Source organism: Panthera pardus, unplaced genomic scaffold (assembly GCF_024362965.1).
Source record: "Panthera pardus isolate Hobbes unplaced genomic scaffold, ASM2436296v1 HiC_scaffold_7, whole genome shotgun sequence".
In the NCBI taxonomy this organism is placed as follows: Eukaryota; Metazoa; Chordata; class Mammalia; order Carnivora; family Felidae; genus Panthera; species Panthera pardus.
The window spans coordinates 44,299,846-44,323,335 of record NW_026527002.1 but is presented as its reverse complement, the minus strand read 5'-3'; the positions used below and the strand labels follow the sequence as shown (position 1 = coordinate 44,323,335).

Genomic DNA, 23,490 nt, shown 5'->3' with positions numbered 1-23,490 from the left:
CTGAAATCGAATAAAAAAACTTACAGCAACCAGGACAGTGCTTACTGAAGAAGGAGGCTGCTAAATTTTGGTAAGATAGTGTTGTGGCATTTTGGTCTACATGCCTGCCATCCCCCATTTTCTATTTCTTTTTCTTAAAAAAATTTTCTTTTTAATGTTAAGTTTTGTTGAGAGACAGAGTGTGAGTGGGGGCTGGGCAGAGAGAGAGGGAGACACAGATCTGAAGCAGGCTCCAGACTCTGAGGTGTCAGCACAGAGCCCGACACGGGGCTCGAACTTGCAGACCGCGAGATCACGACCTGAGCCGAAGTCCGACGCTTAACCAACGGAGCCACCCAGCACCACCACCACCACCACCACCCCCCCCCCACAGCCCCCATATGTAGCTCAGCAGCAGCCGTGGGAACAGCAGTGGAGAGAGATGGTAGGGGAGAGCAATAAGAAGCTTATGCTCAAAAAATTGTGGCTTTGCATTTTGACCTGTCTGGTGGTTCCCTGAGGGACCAGCACAGAGACTTGCCTTTGTTTTGGCTCTGTTGAACTAGAGCAGCTTTCTGGATGGTGTCTGTAAAAAACAGCTAAATTTAGTAGAGCTAATAAACAAGTTCAGCACAGTTGGAGGGTATAAAATCAACATACAAAAATCAGTTATGTTTTTATGTACCAGCAATAAGTGACGGAAAAAGGAAATTAAATAAACAGTCCTATTTACCATAGTATCCAAAAGAATGAAATATTTGAGAATATATTAAAAAAAAATTTTAATGTTTATTTTGAGAGAGAGAGAGAGAGAGAGAGCATGAGCGAGGGAGGGGCAGAAAGAGAGGGAGACAGAATCTGAAGCAGGCTCCAGGCTCCGAGCTGTCAGCACAGAGTCCAGTGTAGGGCTCGAACTCACAGACTGCGAGATCATGATTTGAGCCAAAGTCAGATCCTTAACTGACTGAGACACCCAGGTGCCCCACCTGAGAATAAATTTAAGCAAGGAGGTAAAAGACTTGTACAGTGAAAAGTACAAAACATTGCTGAAAGAAATTAAAGAGTACCTAAATCAATGGAAGGATATCCCGTGTAAATGGGTTGGAGGACTTACTATTGTTCAGATAACAGTATTTCCCAAAGTGATTCACAGATTAATCCAGTCCCTATCAAGATATCAGTGGTCCTTTTTGCAAAATGCGAAAACCTATCCTCAAATTCAGATGGATCAAAGGGACCCCAAATAACTAAAACAGTATTGAAAAAGAAGAACAAAGTTGGAGTACTCACTTCCCAATTTCAAAACTTAGCATAATGCTGTAGTAATCAAATGTGATACTGGCATAAGGATAGACATATAGACCAATGGATTAGAATTGAGAGTCCAGAAAAACCCATATGTCCATGGCCAGTTGATTTTCAACAAAGGTGTGGAGACTCTTTGGTGGAAAAAGAACCATCTCTTTAACAAATGGTAGTGGGACAACTGGATAGCCATGTAAAAAAGTGAACTTGGACCCCTACCTTTCATCATATACAAAGGCCTTTTAATGTAAGATCTAATTGGATGGATCAGCAAACCAAATATAAGAGCTAAAATGTTAAAACGCTTAGGAGAAAACAAGTAATCTACCTGACTTTGGATTTGGCAGTGGATTCTTAGAAAACCAAATCACGAGTAATAAAGAAAAAAAATAGAAAAATTGAAATTTATCAAAATTTAAAACTCTATATATCAAAGGATATCATCAAGATATGAAAAGACATGCTATGGAATGGGAGAAAATATTTATAAATTATATATCTGGTAAGGGTCTAGCATTGAAAATATATAAAGAACCATGGCACCTCAACAACAAAAAGACCTAATTGAAAACTAAGGAAAGAATTTAAGTAGGCATTTCTCCAAAAATACACAGATGGCCAACAAGCACATGAAATGAGGCTCAGCAACATTAGTCATTAGGGAAATGCAAGTCAAATTCACCATGAGATGTTGCTTCACACTCACTAGGTGTGCTGTGATTAAACAAAAGCCAGGAAAATAACCACTGTTCATAAGGATATGGAGAAATTGGAACCCTCATACATTGCTGATGGAAATGTGAAATGGTACAGCTGCTGTGGAAAATAGTTTGGTAGTTACTTAAAACATTAGACATAGAATTACCGTATGATCTAGCAATTCCACTTCTAAGTATATATCCAGAAGAATTGAAAACAGATACTCAAATAAATACTTGTACATGAATGTTCCCAATACCATTCACAGTAGACAAAAGTAGGTTAATTGTGGTATATACACACAATGGAGTATTATTTAGCCATAAAAAGAAATAAAATAGGGATACATGCTACAGCATGGAAACCTTATACCAAGTGAAAGAAGCCACACATAAAAAGTCATGTTGTATCATATGAACGATCTGAAACAGGTAAATCTTTAGAGACAAAAATCAGATTAGTGCTTGCCAGAGACTGGCCAGGGGGTGGGGGAGGGGGCAGGGAAGTAGGGGAGATGGGGAATGATTGCTTGATGAGTGAAGTGTTTTTTTGGGGTGGGGTGGGGTGATGAAAATATTTTGATACCTGATCAAGATAATGGTTGAACAACCTTGTGAATGCACTAAATGTCACTGATTGTACACTTTAAAATATTTTTATGTTACTTGAAGTTCACCTCAATTAAAAAATAAAAACAAGTCACTTAGTCTTCCCCACACTTAAGCAGAGAAGTAGACCCTACCTTTTCAGGGAGAATTTCAGGGAATTTATGGGCATGTTTTAAAACTAATACAAAGTGTCCTTTGGCTACGAATTATTTACATTCTTTGCCCATATGGAATATACTTACTACTTCTTAACTGTCTCTTCTTCACTCTGAGTATTATCCCTTTACATTATCAGCTCCCAGTTCAGTACTTTGTCTTCTAGATCACATTTGGAAAGAGATGAGAATCCTTCAGTCTAGCTTATCTCAGTTTGAAGACTGGCAAACTAAAGGTTAGTTATCTGCCCCCCACATACCCAAAATACAGTGCTGGGTCAGGCATAAGACTATCACTATAGACGGTTGTTTTCAAAGAGTGAGGACAGGAGGCACAATAATTAGCAGTCCATGGCAATTTTGGAATCCAGCCAAGAAAGTGTTAGAAGTTCTATTTGAGTATTTCAGTTCTATTCCAGCCCTGTTTCTCAATGACTCTTTGCTGTGCCCTCTGAGTTCTTGCTTCTGTTCTCTGTGTCTTTCTTCCTTTTTCATAGGAAGACAGCCTATGTTTTGAACTAAATTATTTTCTCAGCCCCTTCCTGCCTGTAGAAGTTTGAGACTCCAGAATCCTCTTTTCATTTTGTGCTATGTCCTAGTGAGACCATGCTGGTGGTGTTTCTGCCAAAAAACAATTGTGTGGGCACCCTATAAATCCTATTGTGGTTCACTCCATTAGACCAGGCGACACCCCTACATTTTGTTGAAATAATTGCTTCTTTACCATGTTCTCTCCTAAGGATGCTACAGGACAATGCCTTTAAGCTTCATAAAAGCCCTATTACGTATTTAGCTCTTTCTGAAGTCTTAGTAAAGGATTTTAAGGTCACCAGTGCAGCTTGATTTTTAGACAATTTTTTCTGAAGGTACCTTGGATTTGATGTTTGCTTGGAAGCTTTTTCATAATTGTAGCATTGTTTCCTGTCTGTTGAGGCTAGGGACTTACTAAACCAACGAGTCCTGATTCCTTTTTTAGTTACTCTTTCTTAAGCTTTTCTCTCTCCTTGTGCATTTTGTTATAAGCAGTAAAAAGAAACCAGGCATCACCTTAACACTCTGCCTAGAAATCTCCTTAGCTAGATGATATACCCAGTTTAACAGGTACATTTTTTACCTCCTGGTTACTGTAGATGACAGTGTCCTAAATTTTCTGCCACAGTGTAATAAGAGTATCTTTTCTTCAAGCTTCCAGACATTTATCTTCCCTTCCTCCTTAATGATCAGTCTTCTAACAGCCTTTCATGGCTCTGTGGGCTGGTTCTAATAGTCTCTTCAAAGTGCTTCCAGCTTCTACTCGCTGTACTGCTCCAAAGCCATCCCATCGATTTAGGTATATGTTACTGAGTCCTGTCCACAGTCAGGGTGAGGGGAATTAGGTTCCACCTTTCGAGGGGAGTACTCCCAAAGTATTGTGGACAAATTAAAAATCACATCAGGTTTTTGGTTGTTGTTTTTTTGTTTTTTTGTTTTCAAATAATCCTTAATTCTTTGGAACCGACCTAGCATTTCTGAGTAAAACTATTACATTCTTTTTTGTTGTTTTTAATTGGAATCATAAGAAAAAATTTAAAGTCTTAGCAGAGTCCTAGTTTGAACAGTATTCACGTGCTTTGCTTTCGATTATGTTCTCAGGCAGTCGCTTCCATCTTGAGATCATTTGTCAGTTTCCCCCCTAATACAGTATACACACATGCGCACAAGAGCAGTGATAATGGATCTGAATTCCTCCTACACAGGTAAAAGTGTATCTCTACATTGCCAACATTTTTAGTAAATTTTTAAATCGGTAGTCATTTTCTCTCAGAAACATCCACATTAAAGGCTCAAAATCTTTCATAGTTTGTCTTTATACTGTACATTCTTTTGGGATTCTCTTGCAGATTGGCTTAAAATTGGATTACATATACAGTTTTAAAATAAGACAGCTGAATACTCGTAGAACTACTGTCTCTTGATGTTCAAGGCCAAATTACATCCTTAAAGCAATACTGTATTTTTCATAAAAGTGGAATATATTTACAAAATTTGCATTCATTTCTGACAAAGTCAACCCAAAGTTTGATATAGGTTATCTATATAAATTGCAGGCATATAAGACTTTTCTTATTCAGGTTATACTAACTTATCTATAGCATTCAAGATGTAAGCATGCACTTTGGCAGTTTATTAATTATACAACAAACAGTGTACATTCCATGTAGTTCTTAATCTCTAATTAACCAATGATTTTTAAAAAGCTGGTTTTAAGTTAGCTGGTATGGTTTACTGAAATATTATACAGGCACTTGAATGAATGTTTAAATATTTATACAGTAAAAGAGTTGGTGCTTACTGTTTTTAAGTAAGAGAACAAGGCAAACACTCCACGCATGATATGTTGGATGATGACTTAAAAATGGAATGGATGGTGTTAACAATAGAATTTGTGAGATAAGGTCCAGAAGGCACCGTTGACAAGCAGTTATTTTTAAAGTAGATTACAAGATTGATAAGGAGTTTACAAGAGTTGCTTTGTCACTGGAGTTTAGGCATTTCTCATGTAGATCACAGTGTTAAGTAAAATACAAGGAGTTGAACAGATGTAGAAGAATGTTACATTAAGTGAAATGTTGAGTAAAAAATGGGATACTTCTTGATGTTACATGTGTGTATATATTGTATGCACGTATCAGGCCCTTTATTTTCACTTCCATCTAAAGAAAGTGCCTAAAGAAAGTGTTGTTGTATTTCATGTTAGTTTGTAATGACTCAAAGAAACAGATTTTGCCTATTAATTGGCCTGAGACTATATCCTAGAGGTTCCGTTTTTGGAAAAGAAATGGGGACTTTCTGGTGATTTCCTTATGGTTCGAACTCTAAGCTTGTCAGGCTGTGGTCCTTAATGTCTTAGAGTGGCATATCCCCTTTAAACAATTCACTGAAGCAGTAATTCTCAGCATGGGTGTGGGGAGAAATGCAGGGGTGCTTTGGAAAATTCACTCCCCTACAGATGATGATACAGCCTCCACCTGAGCATTTCTCAGAAGCTTCCTCCCTCTCCCTGCCCCTGTTTAATAAGGGAACTTCAAATCAGTCTACTTCTTGAGAACCTTTTGAACTAGGTAAATAACTGGGTGGCTCAGTTGGTTGAGCGTCTGACTTCGGCTCAGGTCATGATCTCACAGCTTGTGAGTTTGAACCCCGCGTCAGGCTCTGTGCTGGCAGCTCAGAGCCTGGTGGCTGCTTCAAATTCTGTGCCTCCCTCTCTCTCCGCCCCAACCCACTTGCATTCTGTATATGTCTCTCTCAAAAATAAATAAACATTAAAAAAAAAAAAAAGAATAGAACAGCAGCATCCACTTCAGTCAGTCCAGAAGCCTATAATGTACCTAGTTGGTTAAACGGGGTGGGGGTGGGAGATAGAATTTATCTAAGAGTAAGAGGACATTCGGCTTGGAGTTAAGTCCTGATTCTGTTCGCATATAACTCTGTGTCTTTGGGCAAGTTACTAACCTCTCCACTTTCACCATCTGTGTAAGGGGAATTAGTGATAGACCACACGTAACTCATAGAGTTCCTGTGGGGATGTGATTTTTAAAAATACATATAAGCACTTAGGACAGTGTGTTATGCGTAGTATGCCCAATAAAGTTTAGCTTTCATCTTTACTAATGCTACTAGTTGCCCCAGCAATAATGCTTATTAATTATAATATTTTAGCCATGTTTTTTTTTTGTTTTTGTTATTGTTTGGTTTGTTCAGTTTTGGTTTCTTTGGTGGTAGTTGTTGCTGCTGCTGGTTTTGCTCCTCAAAGGGCCACCAAGATAATGTCACTGATCAGATTTGAACCAATATTTATATTCACAATTTCTTTTTAAGTATTGTAAGATAAATTTTAAGTGGCCAGATCTGTTTGGAAGAATTGGGGGAGATTTTTGTAAAACTACTTTAAGCTTATAAAAAATCTATTTGAAGAAAACCAGTAAATAAATTTATTTATTGTCATTCCTTTGCTTCCTGAGAAGTAAATTAGACTTAGTAAGGAATAACTTGAGATTAAATTATTGATCAAAATTAAAATTCTTTAAAAGAATTAATCACTTGTTACTTCTCATTTTCGCCATACAATTAAATCACAGTTCTAAAAAACCCCTACACAGTGTTTACAGAGGTATGACTATATAAATACTGTTTGCGGAGAAACGTCATAATATATTTTGGTTATGTGCTCTTTCTTTTTGTGATTTCTGGAACTAATAATTGTCTCAGTTTTTGTTACTGTCATTTATAGTTGTTGTTGGTTTTCTATGTACCTATCTAATTTTTTTTCAAATGTTACATTCCTATGCTCTGTGTAGGAGCCATAGACTCTATGTTCAAACATAGATCATTCATTAATTTTGTACTTTTTTCAACTCCTTCTTTCCTGGCCCTCTCTCCTCCTGTAATCTGTATGACTGCTTTCTAGAGTCTGGAGCAGCTGTCACACTAAGACCTCCCTGCAACATCATCCTGGGAATTTCCTTTTGCTCTGTTCTGTAATGGATCCTCTGTTCCCTGGATCTTGTCTGTCTTATTTTATTTCCTCATTTTGATGGGCCCTATCTCCCAGGAGCTTCCAGACATTTGCAGTTGTTTTGTTTTGTTTTTCATACCTTGTATATCTGACCATGTCTTTATTCTACCTTTACCCATGAGAGATTGAGTATAAAATTCTGGATTGGAAATAACGTTCCCTTAAAATTTTGAAGGCTTTGTTCTGTTTTCTAACTCAGCGGAAGACAAATGACAGTCCAATACCTGATCTTTTAGGTGTTTTATGGAAGATTTTTAGATGTTCACTTTTCCCTTTTCTTTAAAACTTCCATGGTGCTGTGCCTTGTAGATATTTTTTCATTCATTGTGTGGAGTGTCTTTTGGCCCTTTTAATTTGGAAATACTCTTAAGTGCTGTGTAATTTTATTCTTGCTTTTTCACGATACTTTTACCTCATTACTTCTCTCTGTTCTTGTGCATTTTCTCACTCTGGAACTGCTTTTGTTTGTTTATTGGACTTCTTAGACTTACCATTCAGTGATCTTTTCTGTTCTTTTTTTTTTCTCTTTTTGTTTTTTCTTAGAGGTCTCCTCAAGTTTATCTTCTAAACCTGTTTTTTCCCCATGTCAAATATTTAATTTCTAAGATAATCTCCTCTTCTTCGTTGTTATTGTATTATCACTTTGAATTTTCTTTTGCTTCCTACCTTGTCTATGTTTCCTTTGTTTTGATCTGTGACTTTTCATTTTATGGACTTTCTTCAAAGGTCTAGTGATTATATTTGATATAAGCACTAAAATTGCCTACTGGAAACTCAGTGTGTAAGAGTGAACCTTACTGTAAAAGATGTTAGGAACCATTGTTCTGGGGCCTGAATTTGCTTGCTTTTTGTGACTTCTATTAAGTTTTAGATTTCTTTGGTCTGCTGAATTAGCTATTACTTATATATTTATCTGCTTTCTAGCTTCCAAATTTGGGGACATGTCCTGTTTGCTGCTTTCGCCTTTCCCTTGATCTTTATGAGTTTATCCTTTTCTGTGCCTTTATTGTAATTTTGGAAGAGTTTTGGGAGGGATGGGCATAAACCCATGTGTTCAATCATCCATTTTAATGGAAACTCTTACAACTTGTCATTTCTTGGGTGTTCTGAATTCTTAATTTGAAATACTGAGTTTTTAATATGATATTTAATATATATTAATATATAAAACACTTCATATGTTATAATGATTATAAATTCCTTGAGTACTCATAAATTAGCATGATTCAAAAAAAAAATTATGGTCTGTTCAATTCTGGCTTATTCTGGATAGTTTGTGAATCAAAGTGATCCAAGAAGGGAAGGGAAACTTCTAAAAGGTAACATTACACAAAATCAGGGTAATTTAAGGCAAGTTAGTAGTTGATAAGAATAGAAGTAAATGGGTATTTGTCTTTTTTTGAACCACTGTGTCTTTTACACCCGGTTTTCTTTAGATGATAGACTAAAGGTTTTCTTTAGCTCCCAGCGTTTGACAATAATTGTAGACTAATGAACCATTATGTGATTGCTGCTATGTTTGTCTTAACATTTATATCTGTGAAGTTGAGGTTGTTGCTTTATAACCTCTTCTAATTTTCACTTATAACTTACCTTAGTTACCTGTGGCCATTTTTTTTTTTTTTTTAATTTGCTCCAATTTAGAAGATTCATTTTGGCTAATACCTGCTAGTTATAGTTCTGGACTGGTTACCTTTTAGGGTATGCCAGGAGGTTTTGGGTGGATATTTTGATATCCTAGCTGTTTTAATTTTCATTGAAGTTTTCCCCACTCTTTTTTCCTTCTTTGTGATTATTTCAAAGATGAATGGTCTTTTCAGCATGGTGGGAGATCTGTACTGCCAAGTTTTATTTCTGCATTTATTTTATCTTAAAAAAAATTTTTTTTAAGTTTATTTATTTTGAGAGAGAGAGAGTATCCCGCGCAGGCTCCACACTATCAGAGCAGAGCCCGATGTGAAGCCCGAACTCATGAACCATGAGATCATGACCTGAGCTGAAACCAAGAGCTGGACGCTTAACTTACTGAACCACCCAGACGCCCCTCTGCATTTATTTTTATCTTGGAAGCCTGTATTTTGTGACAGCCTTTATAGTAGCTATCTTTAGCCCTGACCCTGGATTGGTCCTTATCCAGTGACTGGACTAATATAACACAGAGCCATGTTGGCCCTAGACCATTGGAAAATTTTATAAAGCTAAATTTTGAAATACTGTAGATTGAATTCTTTTCCTAATTTTAAAAATCTAGATCTGTGAAATTCACCATACTGAGTTGCTACGGTATAAGAGTCATTTACATTTGATATTCAGTATTAATACTTGAACTCATTGTGGATCCTGCTTTTTCCATTCTCAGTGAGTGCAATTTCCCAAGAATTTATGAGTTATACCAATATCAACTTATAATTTTTCCAAATTTAATTTTCTTCTACACAGTTCAGCTTACTACAGATGGAGAAAAATTTGTGGCCTAAAATTAAATAGATATTTCCATCAACCCTCAATGTGACTTTTGAAGGGGAAACAGTTTATGATAACCATTTCAAGATATGTTGTTTTTAAAAATTTTAGTTCTGTACACCTGTGTCCTGGGTAACTATTATAAACAACCTCTTTAAACATTTTTTTTATTCAAGAAATGTATGGGACACGATTGGAAATAGTGCCTTATGAAGTTGATTTTTATACCTATTATAGAAAAAGCTAGTCTGATGAGAATACATCCTGACAAATTGACATGTTTTGATAGGTGTTGAGGTAATTGTACAGATTTTAAAAATTAAACAAATTGCAAACAGAGATTTCTGCAGCAGGTTAATCCCAATATCAAGATTTTTGTGTTAGTTTAAGCATTGCTAAGCATGACAAAGATTTTTTTTTTTTTGGCATTTATGAGCATGTGATATAAATTTGGTGCTGAGATGGGTCAACTGTGTAACATAATGAAAAAGAATTTGTTTTTTAGATGTTATTGGAATATATTTCTAAATCTGTAGTGTGAGTTGATTAAATAACATAACTATATTTGTTCACATTTAGTGTAAATACTGAAATTGCCTATAGAGTGTCCACTTTTTAAAGAGTGTCTGCTAATAGAGTTGTTCTTTCTAATCAGTAGAACTTTAAAAATATAGTATTTTGTTGTCACCAAAGAACATGAATGGTAGAGTATAGTCAGAAATATGTGGATTATTTCTGTCATATAAGAATTGAAAAATCCAGTAAAGGATGCCATTTTTAAAATAGGACAGGCCTGTATGCGTTCTTTTTTTTTTTTTTAAACAGAATGTACATGTTGAAGTTTGCTAAATACATATTTCTTGTTATATCGCAATATCACAAATACATTCTGTCAACATGACTACCTGGCTGAAGTAGTGTTTATCAGGTTTCCTCACAATATTATTCTTTTCCCCTTTCCATATTTCACACTTTGGAACGAAATCACACTATACAGCCCACACTTAAGGAGTAGAGAGTTATGCCCCTCCTTTTTGAGGGCATAATGTCTACATAAATTAAATGGAATTCTTCTACACAGGAGATTTGTCTATTCTTCCCATTTATTCAGTAGTTTACATCAGTATTGATTCATGATTATTTAATTTACACTTTGCCTTTGAATATTTATTCATTTTGCTTTATTTATTTTGTTGCTCAAAGTGTTCCAGCTTTGGCTATTGAGAGCCTCTTCTAGTAGGTACCTTGGTCTCTTTGACATACCCCCATTATTGTGGATTTTTAAGGTGTTTTTGGTTTTTTGTTTGTTTTTGAGAGAGACAGAGAGAGAGAGGGAGGGAGGACAGGGGCAGAGGGAGAGAGAAAGATTCCCAAGCAGACTCCATGCTCAGCACAAAGCCTGAGGTGGGGCTAGATCCCACAGCCCTGGGATCATGACTTGAGTTGAAATCAAGAGTCAGGATGCTCACCCAACTGAGCTACCCAGGTGCCCCTGTTTTTGTTCTTTAAGTATTTTGTTACTCTCTGATACTATAAGATACGCCAGGTTCATCTTGTATGTTTCCTGCCACAGTCCTAGAATCTTAGGATCCTCATTCCTTCAATTAGAGAATGGTATTCAAACCCAAGACCTGGACTTGGTGTGCTTATTGCCACTGTGGGGTGTTATAGATCCTCTCAGCTGACAAAGCAAATGTATTCACTAACTTGTCTCTACACACATACCTATAAACTATACATCTCTATATGTATGTGTGTATATATCTGTAGCTATGTATATATCTCCATCTGTATCAATAGTAAGCTAAACATGAATTCATACTGATACCTCTGACTCTAGTCCATTACTGCATGGATCATTCTCTTTGTCTCTCGTTGCTTATTTATTATTATTACTTTTTTTTAATTTTAACTTTTTTTTGAGAGAGAGAGGAAAAAAAATGGGGGAGAAACAGAGAGAGTGGGAGACACAGACTCCAAAGCAGGCTCCATCTAGGTTCTGAGCTTTCAGCACCCAATGTGGGGCTCAAACCCATGAACTGTGAGATCATGACCTGAGCCGAAGTCAGACACTTAACCAACCGAGCCACCCAGGCACCCCTCCCCTTGCTTGTTTATAACCACCTACTGCCATGGTGAGAAACCTGGCTCACATCATCTACCACTCCTTTGCTAAATGTTTCAATTCCTGTAAATATATATAGTGGTTTCAGAATTGTTAACCCATAGCCTCATGGCGAACAACTTTATCAATTAGAGCACAGTACTTATGTAAAATTCTTTTTGTTTTTAGTCCTACAGACTTTACTCACTTCTGTGTTTACTTAGGTTAGTACCTTTTCTACCTACCTCCTTCAGTGAAGTTCTTTTATACATTTGTAATACAGTTAGATTGTGTGTATGTGCCACATTCTGCATTCCATTCTGGGATCTCTTGACCTCTTAAGTGATTTTTGTTGTTGTTGTTGTTGTTTTTAAGTGATTTTTTAAAATTTGTGTACATTAACACTAACTCCTTATGGTATAAATTTCTATGGGTTTTGACAGATGCGTGGTGGTACATATCCACCATTGCAGTGTCATACAGAATAGTTTCACCACCCTAAAAAATCCCCATGCTTCACATATTCAACTCTTCCTCTATCCCCAGACCCTTTGCAGTCACTCATCTGCAGTTAACTATCTATAGTTTTTTGCCTTTTCCATAACGACATATAGTTGGAATCATACAGCATATAGCCTTTTCAGATGGGTTTCTTTCACTTAACAAAATGCATTTAAGATTCATCCATGTCTCTTTGTGGCTACCTAGTTCATGTTTTCACTGAATAGTATTCCATTGTGTAGATTTATCAGTTTGTTTATCCATTCACCTCCTCAAGGACATCGGGATTACTTCTAGTTTTTGGCAATTATGGATAAAGCTGCTACATACATTTGCATGCTGGCTTTTATGTGGATGTAAGTTTTCCAAATCAGTGGGTAAATACCTAGGACCATAATTGCTGAATCTTATGGTACATTTAATTTTCTAGAAGTTGCCAAACTGTCCATTTTGTATTCTCACCAACAATGAATGCGAGTTTACATTGCTATGCATGTTCACCAGCATTTCATAGTAGTTAGTGTTTTTGCATTTTAGCCATTCTAATAAGTGTTTAGTGCTGTTTCAGTGCTAGTTTGCAATTCCTAATGATGGAGATGTTGGGCATTTTTTATATGTTTATTTGCCAATTATATATCTTCTTTGATAAAGTGTCTGTTCAGTACTTTCCCCCACTTTTAAAATTGTTTTGTGTCATTTGTTCTCTTATTGTTTTTTAAAAAAATTTTTAAAAAGTATTCAGTTTTGAGTGAGCACAAGTGGGAGAGGGGTAGAAAGAGGGGGACAGAGGGTCTGAAGTGGGCTCTGTTAGAAGTGAGCCCAATGTTGGGCTTGAACTAACAAACTGTGAGATCATGACTTGAGCACAAGTTGTATGTTCAACCAACTGAGCCACCCAGGCTCCCCAAAATAGGCTATTATTTTCTTCTCTTTTTTTGTTGTTCTCTTATTGTTAATTTTTAAGAGTTCTTTGTGTATTTTAGACACAAGTCTTATTTAAAAATATGTGTTTTGAAAATATTTTTTCCCAGTCTATAGTTTGTCTTTGTATTCTCTTAACAGTGTCTTTCACAGAAGAGAACTTTTTAGTTTTAATATCCCCTATCAGTTTTTTTTCATGGATCTTCCTTTTAGTGTTTTATCTATAAACTCCCCACCAAACTCCAGGTCACATAAACTTTCTCCTATGTTTTCTTCCAGAAGTTTTCTAGGTTTGCGTATTATATTAAGGTCTATGATCTTTTTTGAGTTAATTTTTGTGAAAGCCATAAGGTCTGTATCTAGGTCCTTTTTTTGACATGTGGTTGTCGAGTTGTTCTAGTACCTTTTGTTTAAAAGATTATCCTTTCTCCACTGAATTGCCTTTGTGTCTTTTCACACATCAGTTGACAGTATTTTTGTGGGTTTGTTTCAGGGCTCTTTATTCTGTTGCACTGATATATCCATGGTATATATGTCTATTTGTTATCAAAATTATACTGTCTTGGGGCACCTGGGTAGCTCATTTGTTTACGTGTCTGACTCCTGGTTTGGGTTCAGGTCATGATCTCACAATTTGTGAGATCCAGCCCCACTTAGGGCTCTGCAGATAGAGCGTACAGAGGTGAGCCTGCTTGGGATTCTCTCTCTCCCTTTTCCTCTCTCTGCCCCACCCCCACTTGCACTCTCTCTCAAATAAACATTTAAAACATTATACTGTCTTGATTATAGTAGTTCTGTAGAAGTCTTAAAATTGGATACTGTGAACCTTCCAACTTTATTTTTCTTATTTAGTAGTGTGTTGGTTGTTTTAGGTCTTTGCCTTTCCATATAAACTTTAGAATCATTTTGGCAACATTTACAAATTAGCTTGCTGGAATTTTTATTGGGATTTAATTGACTGTCTACACTAAGTTAGGAAGAAATGACATCTTAACAGTGTGGAGTCTTCAATTCACAAACATGGAATGTCTTTCAGCTTATTTAGAACTTTGATTTCTTTTGTCATTGCACACAAGAACACAAGATTCTGTACATATTTTGTTAGACCTAAGTGGGGTTGTTTTTTTGGGGGGGGTACTATTAAAAATGTTTGATTTTTGGGTGCCTGGATGGCTCAGCCTAAACACCTGACTTTAGGGGCTTCTGGGAAGATGGCGTAGGAGGACGCTGAGCTCACGGCGTCCTGTGGATCACTTAGATTCCACCCACACCTGCCTAAATAACCCAGAAAATCGCCAGAAGACTAGCAGAACGGATTCTCCGGAGGCAAGCGTAGACGAGAAGCCCACGGAAGAGGGTAGGAAGGGCGGAGAGGTGGTGCACGCTACACGGACTGGCAGGAGGGAGCCGGGGCAGAGGGGCGACTCCCCGGCAAAGCAGAGCCCCTGAGTCTGGCTTGCAAAAGCGGAGGGGCTGGACAGAGTGAGTCCTGACAGCCAGCGGAACTTAACATCTGGAATGTTATAAGTCGACAGCTCTGCTCCTAGAGCGGGAGGGCTAGAGGACAGGGAGGGAGAGTTGTTGAGCCCCAGAGGACATGGCTCAGCTTGGCGGGGAACAAAGGCGCTCGCCAGCGCCATCTCCCTCGCCCATCCCCCAGCCAAAATCCCAAAGGGAACCAGTTCCCGACAGGGAACTTGCTTGCACCGCGCAAACACCCAACACTGTTTCTGCGGATCCATCCCTCTGGCGGTTCTGACTCACTCCCGGTGCCTCAGGGCCCCTCCCGAAGTGGATCTCCCAAGGAAAAGCAAGCTGAGCCTGCCCCTCCCGCCCCTGTGCACCTTGCCCATCCACCCCGGCTAATACGCCAGATCCCAGCACCACAAGCCTGGCAGTGTGCAAGTAGCCCAGACGGGCCACGCCACCCCACAGTGAATCCCGCCCCTAGGAGAGGGGAAGACAAGGCACACGCCAGTCTGACTGTGGCCCCAGCGGTGGGCTGGGGGCAGACATCAGGTCTGACTGTGGCTCCGCCCACCAACGCAAGTTATTCAAGACAGCACAGGGGAAGCGCCCTGCAGTTCTGCAGCACTCCAGAGACTATCCAAAATGACGAAACGGAAGAATTTCCCTCAAGAAAACATCCCGGAAATAACAACAGCTAATGAACTGATCAAAAACAATTTAAACAATATAACAGCAAGTGAATTTAGAATAATAGTCATAAAATTAATCGCTGGGCTTGAAAACAGTATAAAGGACAGCAGAGAATCTATTGCTACAGAGATCAAGGGACTAAGGAGCAGCCAGGAGGAGCTAAAAAATGCTATTAATGATCTGCAAAATAAAATGGAGACAACCACGGCTCGGACTGAAGAGGCAGAGGAGAGAATAGGTGAACTAGAAGATAAAATTATGGAAAAAGAAGAAGCTGAGAAAAAGATAAAAAAATCCAGGAGTACGAGGGGAAAATTAGAGAACTAAGTGATGCACTAAAGAGAAATAATCTACGCATAATTGGTATTCCAGAGGAGGAACAGAGAGGGAAAGGTGCTGAAGGTGTACTTGAAGAAATAATAGCTGAGAACTTCCCTGATCTGGGGAAGGAAAAAGGCATTGAAATCCAAAAGGCACAGAGAACTCCCTTCAGATGTAACTTGAATCGATCTTCTGCACGACATATCATAGTGAAACTGGCAAAATACAAGGATAAAGAGAAAATTCTGAAAGCAGCTAGGGATAAACGTGCTCTAACATATAAAGGGAGACCTATAAGACTCGTGACCGATCTCTCTTCTGAAAGTTGGCAGGCCAGAAAGGAATGGCAGGAGATCTTCAATGTGATGAACAGAAAAAATATGCAGCCGAGAATCCTTTATCCAGCAAGTCTGTCATTTAGAATAGAAGGAGAGATAAAGGTCTTCCCAAACAAACAAAAACTGAAGGAATTCATCACCACTAAACCAGCCCTACAAGAGATCCTAAGGGGGATCCTGTGAGACAAAGTACCAGAGACATCACCACAAGCATGAAACCTACGGACATCACAATGACTCTAAACCCATGTCTTTCTATAATAACACTGAATGTAAATGGACTAAATGCGCCAACTAAAAGACATAGGGTATCAGAATGGATAAAAAAAACAAGACCCATCTATTTCCTGTCTACAAGAGACTCATTTTAGACCTGAGGACACCTTTAGATTGAGAGTGAGGGGATGGAGAACTATTTATCATGCTACTGGAAGCCAAAAGAAAGCTGGAGTAGCCATACTTATATCAGACAAACTAGACTTTAAATTAAAGGCTGTAAGAAGAGATGAAGAAGGGCATTATATAATAATCACAGGGTCTATCCATCAGGAAGAGCTAACAATTATAAATGTCTATGTGCCGAATACAGGAGCCCCCAAATATATAAAATGATTACTGACAAACATAAGCAACCTTATTGATAAGAATGTGGTAATTGCAGGGGACTTTAACACTCCACTTGCAGAAATGGGTAGATCATCTAGACACACGGTCAATAAAGAAACAAGGGCTCTGAATGATACATTGGATCAGATGGACTTGGCAGATATATTTAGAACTCTGCATCCCAAAGCAACAGAATATACTTTCTTCTCGAGTGCACATGGAACATGGTCCAACATAGATCACATACTGGGTCACAAAACAGCGCTTCATAAGTATCCAAGAAGTGAAATCATACCATGCATACTTTCAGACCACAATGCTATGCAGCTTGAAATCAACCACAGGAAAAAGTCTGGAAAACCTCCAAAAGCATGGAGGTTAAAGAACACCCTACTAAAGAATGAATGGGTCAACCAGGCAATTAGAGAAGAAATTAAAAAATATATGGAAACAAACGAAAATGAAAATACAACAATCCAAACGCTTTGGGATGCAGCGAAGGCAGTCCTGAAAGGAAAATACATTGCAATCCAGGCCTATCTCAAAAACAAGAAAAATCCCAAATACAAAATCTAACAGCACACCTATAGGAAATAGAAGCAGAACAGCAAAGACAGCCTAAACCCAGCAGAAGAAGGAAATCATAAAGATCAGAGCAGAAATAAAGAATATAGAATCTAAAAAAACTGTAGAGCAGATCAACGAAACCAAGAGTTGGTTTTTTGAAAAAATAAACAAAATTGATAAACCTCTAGCCAGGCTTCTCAAAAAGAAAAGGGAGATGACCCAAATAGATAAAATCATGAATGAAAATGGAATTATTACAACCAATCCCTCAGAGATACAAGCAATTATCAGGGAATACTATGAAAAATTATATGCCAACAAACTGGACAACCTGGAAGAAATGGACAAATTCCTAAACACCCACACGCTTCCAAAAATCAGGAGGAAATAGAAAGCTTGAACAGACCCATAACCAGGGAAGAAATTGAATCAGTCATCAAAAATCTCCCAACAAATAAGAGTCCAGGACCAGATGGCTTCCCAGGGGAGTTCTACCAGACATTTAAAGCAGAGATACTACCTATCCTTCTCAAGCTCTTCCAAAAAATAGAAAGGGAAGGAAAACTTCCAGACTCATTGTATGAAGCCAGTATTACTTTGATTCCTAAACCAGACAGAGACCCAGCAAAAAAAAGAGAACTACAGGCCAATATCCCTGATGAATATGGATGCAAAAATTCTCAATAAGATTCTAGCAAATCGAATTCAACAGCATATAAAAAGAATTATTCACCATGATCAAGTGGGATTCATTCCTGGGATGCAGGGCTGGTTCAACATTCGCAAATCAATCAACGTGATACATCACATCAATAAAAGAAAAGATAAGAACCATATGATCGTGTCAATCGATGCAGAAAAGGCATTTGACAAAATTTAGCAACCTTTCTTAATAAAAACCCTCGAGAAAGTCGGGATAGAAGGAACATACTTAAACATCATAAAAGCCATTTATGAAAAGCCCACAGCTAACATCATCCTCAACGGGGAAAAACTGAGAGCTTTTTCCCTGAGATCAGGAACACGACAGGGATGTCCACTCTCACCGCTGTTGTTTAACATAGTGTTGGAAGTTCTAGCATCAGCAATCAGACAACAAAAGGAAATCAAAGGCATCAAATTGGCAAAGATGAAGTCAAGCTTTCGCTTTTTGCAGATGACATGATACTATACATGGAAAATCCGATAGATTCCACCAAAAGTCTGCTAGAACTGATACATGAATTCAGCAAAGTTGCAGGATACAAAATCAATGTACAGAAATCAGTTGCATTCTTATACACTAACAATGAAGCAACAGAAAGACAAATAAAGAAACTGATCCCATTCACAATTGCACCAAGAAGCATAAAATACCTAGGAATAAATCTAACCAAAGATGTACAAGATCTGTATGCTGAAAACTATAGAAAGCTTATGAAGGAAATCGAAGAAGATATAAAGAAATGGAAAAACATTCCGTGTTCATGGTTTGGAAGAATAAATATTGTCAAAATGTCAATACTATCCAAAGCTATCTACACATTCAATGCAATCCCAATCAAAATTGCACCAGCATTCTTCTCAAAACTAGAACAAGCAATCCTAAAATTCATATGGAACTACAAAAGGCCCCGAATAGCCAAAGTAATTTTGAAGAAGACCAAAGCAGGAAGCATCACAATCCCAGACTTTAGCCTCTAGTACAAAGCTGTAATCATCAAGACAGCATGGTATTGGCACAAAAACAGACACATAGACCAATGGAATAGAATAGAAACCCCAGAACTAGACCCACAAATGTACGGCCAACTAATCTTTGACAAAGCAGAAAAGAACATCCAATGGAAAAAAGACAGTCTCTTTAACAAATGGTGCTGGGAGAACTGGACAGCAACATGCAGAAGATTGAAACTAGACTACTTTCTCACACCATTCACAAATCTAAACTCAAAATGGATAAAGGTCCTGAAGGTGAGACAGGAAACCATCAAAACCCTAGAGGAGAAAGCAGGAAAGACCTCTCTGACCTCAGCCGTAGCAATTTCTTACTTGACACATCCCCAAAGGCAAGGGAATTAAAAGCAAAAATGAACTATTGGGACCTCATGAAGATAAAAAGCTTCTGCACTGCAAAGGAAACAACCAACAAAACTAAAAGGCAACCAACAGAATGGGAAAGATATTTGCAAATGACATATCGGACAAAGGGCTAGTATCCAAAATCTATAAAGAGCTCACCAAACTCCACACCCAAAAAACAAATAACCCAGTGATGAAATGGGCAGAAGACATGAATAGACACTACTCTAAAGAAGACATCCAGATGGCCAACAAGCACATGAAAAGATGCTCAACGTCGCTCCTCATCAGGGAAATACAAATCAAAACCACACTCAGCTATCACCTCACGCCAGTCAGAGTGGCCAAAATGAACAAATCAGGAGACTATAGATGCTGGAGAGGATGTGGAGAAACGGGAACCCTCTTGCACTGTTGGTGGGAATGCAAACTGGTACAGCCACTCTGGAAAACAGTGTGGAGGTTCCTGAAAAAATTAAAAATAGATCTACCCTATGACCCAGCAATAGCACTGCTAGGAATTTACCCAAGGGATACAGGAGTACTGATACATAGGGGCACTTGTATCCCAATGTTTATAGCGGCACTCTCAACAATAGCCAAATTATGGAAAGAGCCTAAATGTCCATCAACTGATGAATGGATAAAGAAATTGTGGTTTATATACACAATGGAGTACTATGTGGCAATGAGAAAGAATGAAATATGGCCCTTTGTAGCAACGTGGATGGAACTGGAGAGTGTTATACTAAGTGAAATAAGCCATACAGAGAAAGACAGATACCATATGTTTTCACTCTTATGTGGATCCTGAGAAACTTAACAGAAACCGATGGGAGAGGGGAAGGAAAAAAAAAAAAAAAGAGGTTAGAGTGGGAGAGAGCCAAAGCATAAGAGACTCTTAAAAACTGAGAACAAACTGAGGGTTGATGGGGGGTGGGAGGGAGGGCAGGGTGGGTGATGGGTATTGAGGAGGGCACCTTTTGGGATGAGCACTGGGTGTTGTATGGAAACCAATTTGAGAATAAATTTCATAATATTTAAATAAATAAGTAAATATAAATAAATAAATAAATAAATAAATAAATAAATAAATAAATAAATAAAACAAACACACACCTGACTTTGGCTCAGGTCATTATCTCATGGTTCGTGAGTAAATATAAATAAATAAATAAATAAATAAATAAATAAATAAATAAATAAATAAAACACACCCGACTTTGGCTCAGGTCATTATCTCATGGTTCGTGAGTTCAAGTCCCACACTGGATGAGCATGAGCCCCACCTAGGGTGAGCTTGAGCCCTGCTTGGGGGGAGCCTCAGTTTCTTTCTCTCTCTCTCTCTCTCTCTCTCTCAAAAAAAAAAGTAAATAAATAAAGTTTGGGTTTTTTTTATCCCTGGAATAAATCCTGCTTGCTTGTAGCATATGATCCTTGTCATGAATTGCTAAATTTGGTGTGCTAATGATTTGTTGAGGATTTTTGCATCTTTGTTCATCAGGGATACTGCCCTATAATTTCTTTTGTTTATTTGTTTTTGGTATCAAGATAATATTTTTTTGGAAGAGTTTGAGAAGAATTGTTTTCAGTTCTTCTTTGAATGTTTTGTAGAATTTACCAGTGAAGCCTCTGGTCCCGACATTTTGTTTGTTGGTTTTTGATTATTATTGAATCAGCCTCTTTGGTAGTAATTGATCTATTTAGATTTTCTTTTTTTCTTTCATCATGTATGTTTCTAAGGATTTATCCATTTTTTCTAGGTTTTTCAATTTGTTGGTGTATAATTGTTCATAGTAGTTTCTTATAATCTATGTCTGTGTCATCAATTGTAACATCTCCTTTTTCATTTCTAATCTTATTTGAGTCCTCTCACTTTTTCTGGGGGGTCTAGCTAAAGGCTTCTCAATTTTGTTTATCTTTTCAGAGAACCAGCTCTTAATCTCATTGATCTTTTATATTATCTTTTTAGTCTCTATTTCATATATTTCTGCTCTAATCTTTACTATTTCCTTCTGCTAACTTTGGGCTTCATTTGTTATTTTTCTAGTTTCTTGAGGTATAAAGTTAGGTTGTTTATTTGAGCCTTCTCTTCTTTCTTGAGGTAGGTATTTAATGCTACGAACTTCCCTCTCAGAATTGCTTTTGCTGCATCCCATAAATTTTGGTATGTTACTTTTCCATTTTTGTTTATCTCAAGGTGTTTTTTTATTTCTCCCTTGATTTCTTCTTTGACCCATTGGTTGTTCAGTAGTATGTTGTTTAATCTCCACATACTTATAAATTTTCAAGTTTTCTTTTTGTCATTAACTTCTAGTTTCATACATTTGTGGTTCAACATCCACAAATCAGTCAATGTGGTTCAACACATTAATCAAGTGGAGGGTAAAAATTATATGATCATCTCAATCGCTGCAGAAATAGAATTTGACAAAATTCAACATCCATTTATGACAAAAACTCTCAACAAGGCAGGTATAGAGGGAGTGTACCTCAACATAATAAAAGCCATATATGACAAGCCCACAACTAATGTCATATTTAACTGTGAAAAGCTTTCAGCTTTCTAAGATCAGAAATAAGGATGTCTATTCTCACCACTTTTATTCAACAGAGTATCCTAGCCAGAGCACTTAGGCAAGAAATAGAAATAAAAGGTGTCCAGATCAGAGAGGAAGAAGTAAAACTGTCACTATTTGTAGATGACATGATACTATATAAAGAAAACCCTAAAGATTCCATCTGAAACCTATTTAGAACTAATAAACTGAATTCTGGAAAGTTGCAGTATACAATATCAGTATATAAAAATCTGTTGCATTTCTTTACACTAATAATGAACTATCAAAGAGAGAAATTAAGGAAACAATCCAATTTATAATTGCATAAGAAAGAGTAAAGTATCTATGAATGAATTTACAAAGGAGATGAAAGACCTGTATATTGAAAACCACAAGACATTAATGAAAGAAATTAAAGAAGACACAAATAAATGGAAAGATATTCCATGTTTATGGATTAGAAGACTTTATATTATAAAATGTCCATAGGACCCAAAGCAATCTGCAGATTCAGTGCAACCCTTATCAAAATTCCAGTGGCATTTTCACAGAAAGAAAACAAATCAGCCAAAAATTTGTATGTAACCACAACAGACCCTGAATAGCCAAAGCAATCTTGAGAAAGAACAAAGCCAGAGGCACCACAATCTCTGATTTCAAACTATATTACAAAGCTATAGTAATCAAAAGCATATCATATTGTCATTAAAAACAGACACATACATCAATGGAACAGAATAGAGATCCCAGAATTAAGCCCACCCTTATATGGTCAATTAATTTACAACAAATGAGCTGCTAACAACATACAATGGGGAAAGGACAGTTTCTTCAATAAATAGTGTTGGGAAAACTGGACTGCTACACACAAAAGAATGAAACAGTATCCATATCTTACACCATACACAAAAACCAACTTGAAACAGATTAAAAGACCTGAAACCATAAAACTCCTAGAAAAAAATATAGACAACTCTTTGATACTGGTTTTGGCAATGACCTTTGGATCTGATACCAAAAAGCAGAGGCAACAGAAGAAAAGATAAATGAATGGGACTATGTCAAGCTAAAAAGCTTCTGCACAGCAAAGGAAACCATCAACAAAATGAAAAGACAACCTATTGAATGTTAGAAAATAATTTAAAATCATATAACTGATAAGAGGCTAATCACCAAAATATATACAGAACTCCTACTACTTAATAGCGAAAAGCCTCACAAATAATCCGATTAAAAATGGGCAGAAGATCTGAATAGACTTTATTTCAAAGAAGACATACAGATGGCCACCAAGTACATGAAAGATGCTCAACATCATTAATCATTAGGGGAATGCAAATCAAAACCACAATGATGTATCACCTCACACCTGTTAGAATGCCTATTATCAAGAAGACAAGAAATAGCAAGTGCTGGCACAGATGTAGAGACAAGGGAACACTGGTGCACTGTTAGTGGGAAATTAAATTGGTGCAACCACTCTGGAAAGCAGCATGGGGGTTCCTCAAAGAATTAAAAATAGAACTACCATATGATCCAAAAATTGTACTTCTTTGATATTTACCCAAAGAAAACAAAAACAATTC

The 23,490-nt window shown here is 37.3% G+C and overlaps 1 protein-coding gene across 1 annotated transcript in view; it reads left to right on the top strand.

Moving 5' to 3' along the window:
* Window positions 1–23,490, top strand: part of STK3 (serine/threonine kinase 3) — a 283,379-nt gene that overhangs the window by 159,778 nt on the left and 100,111 nt on the right.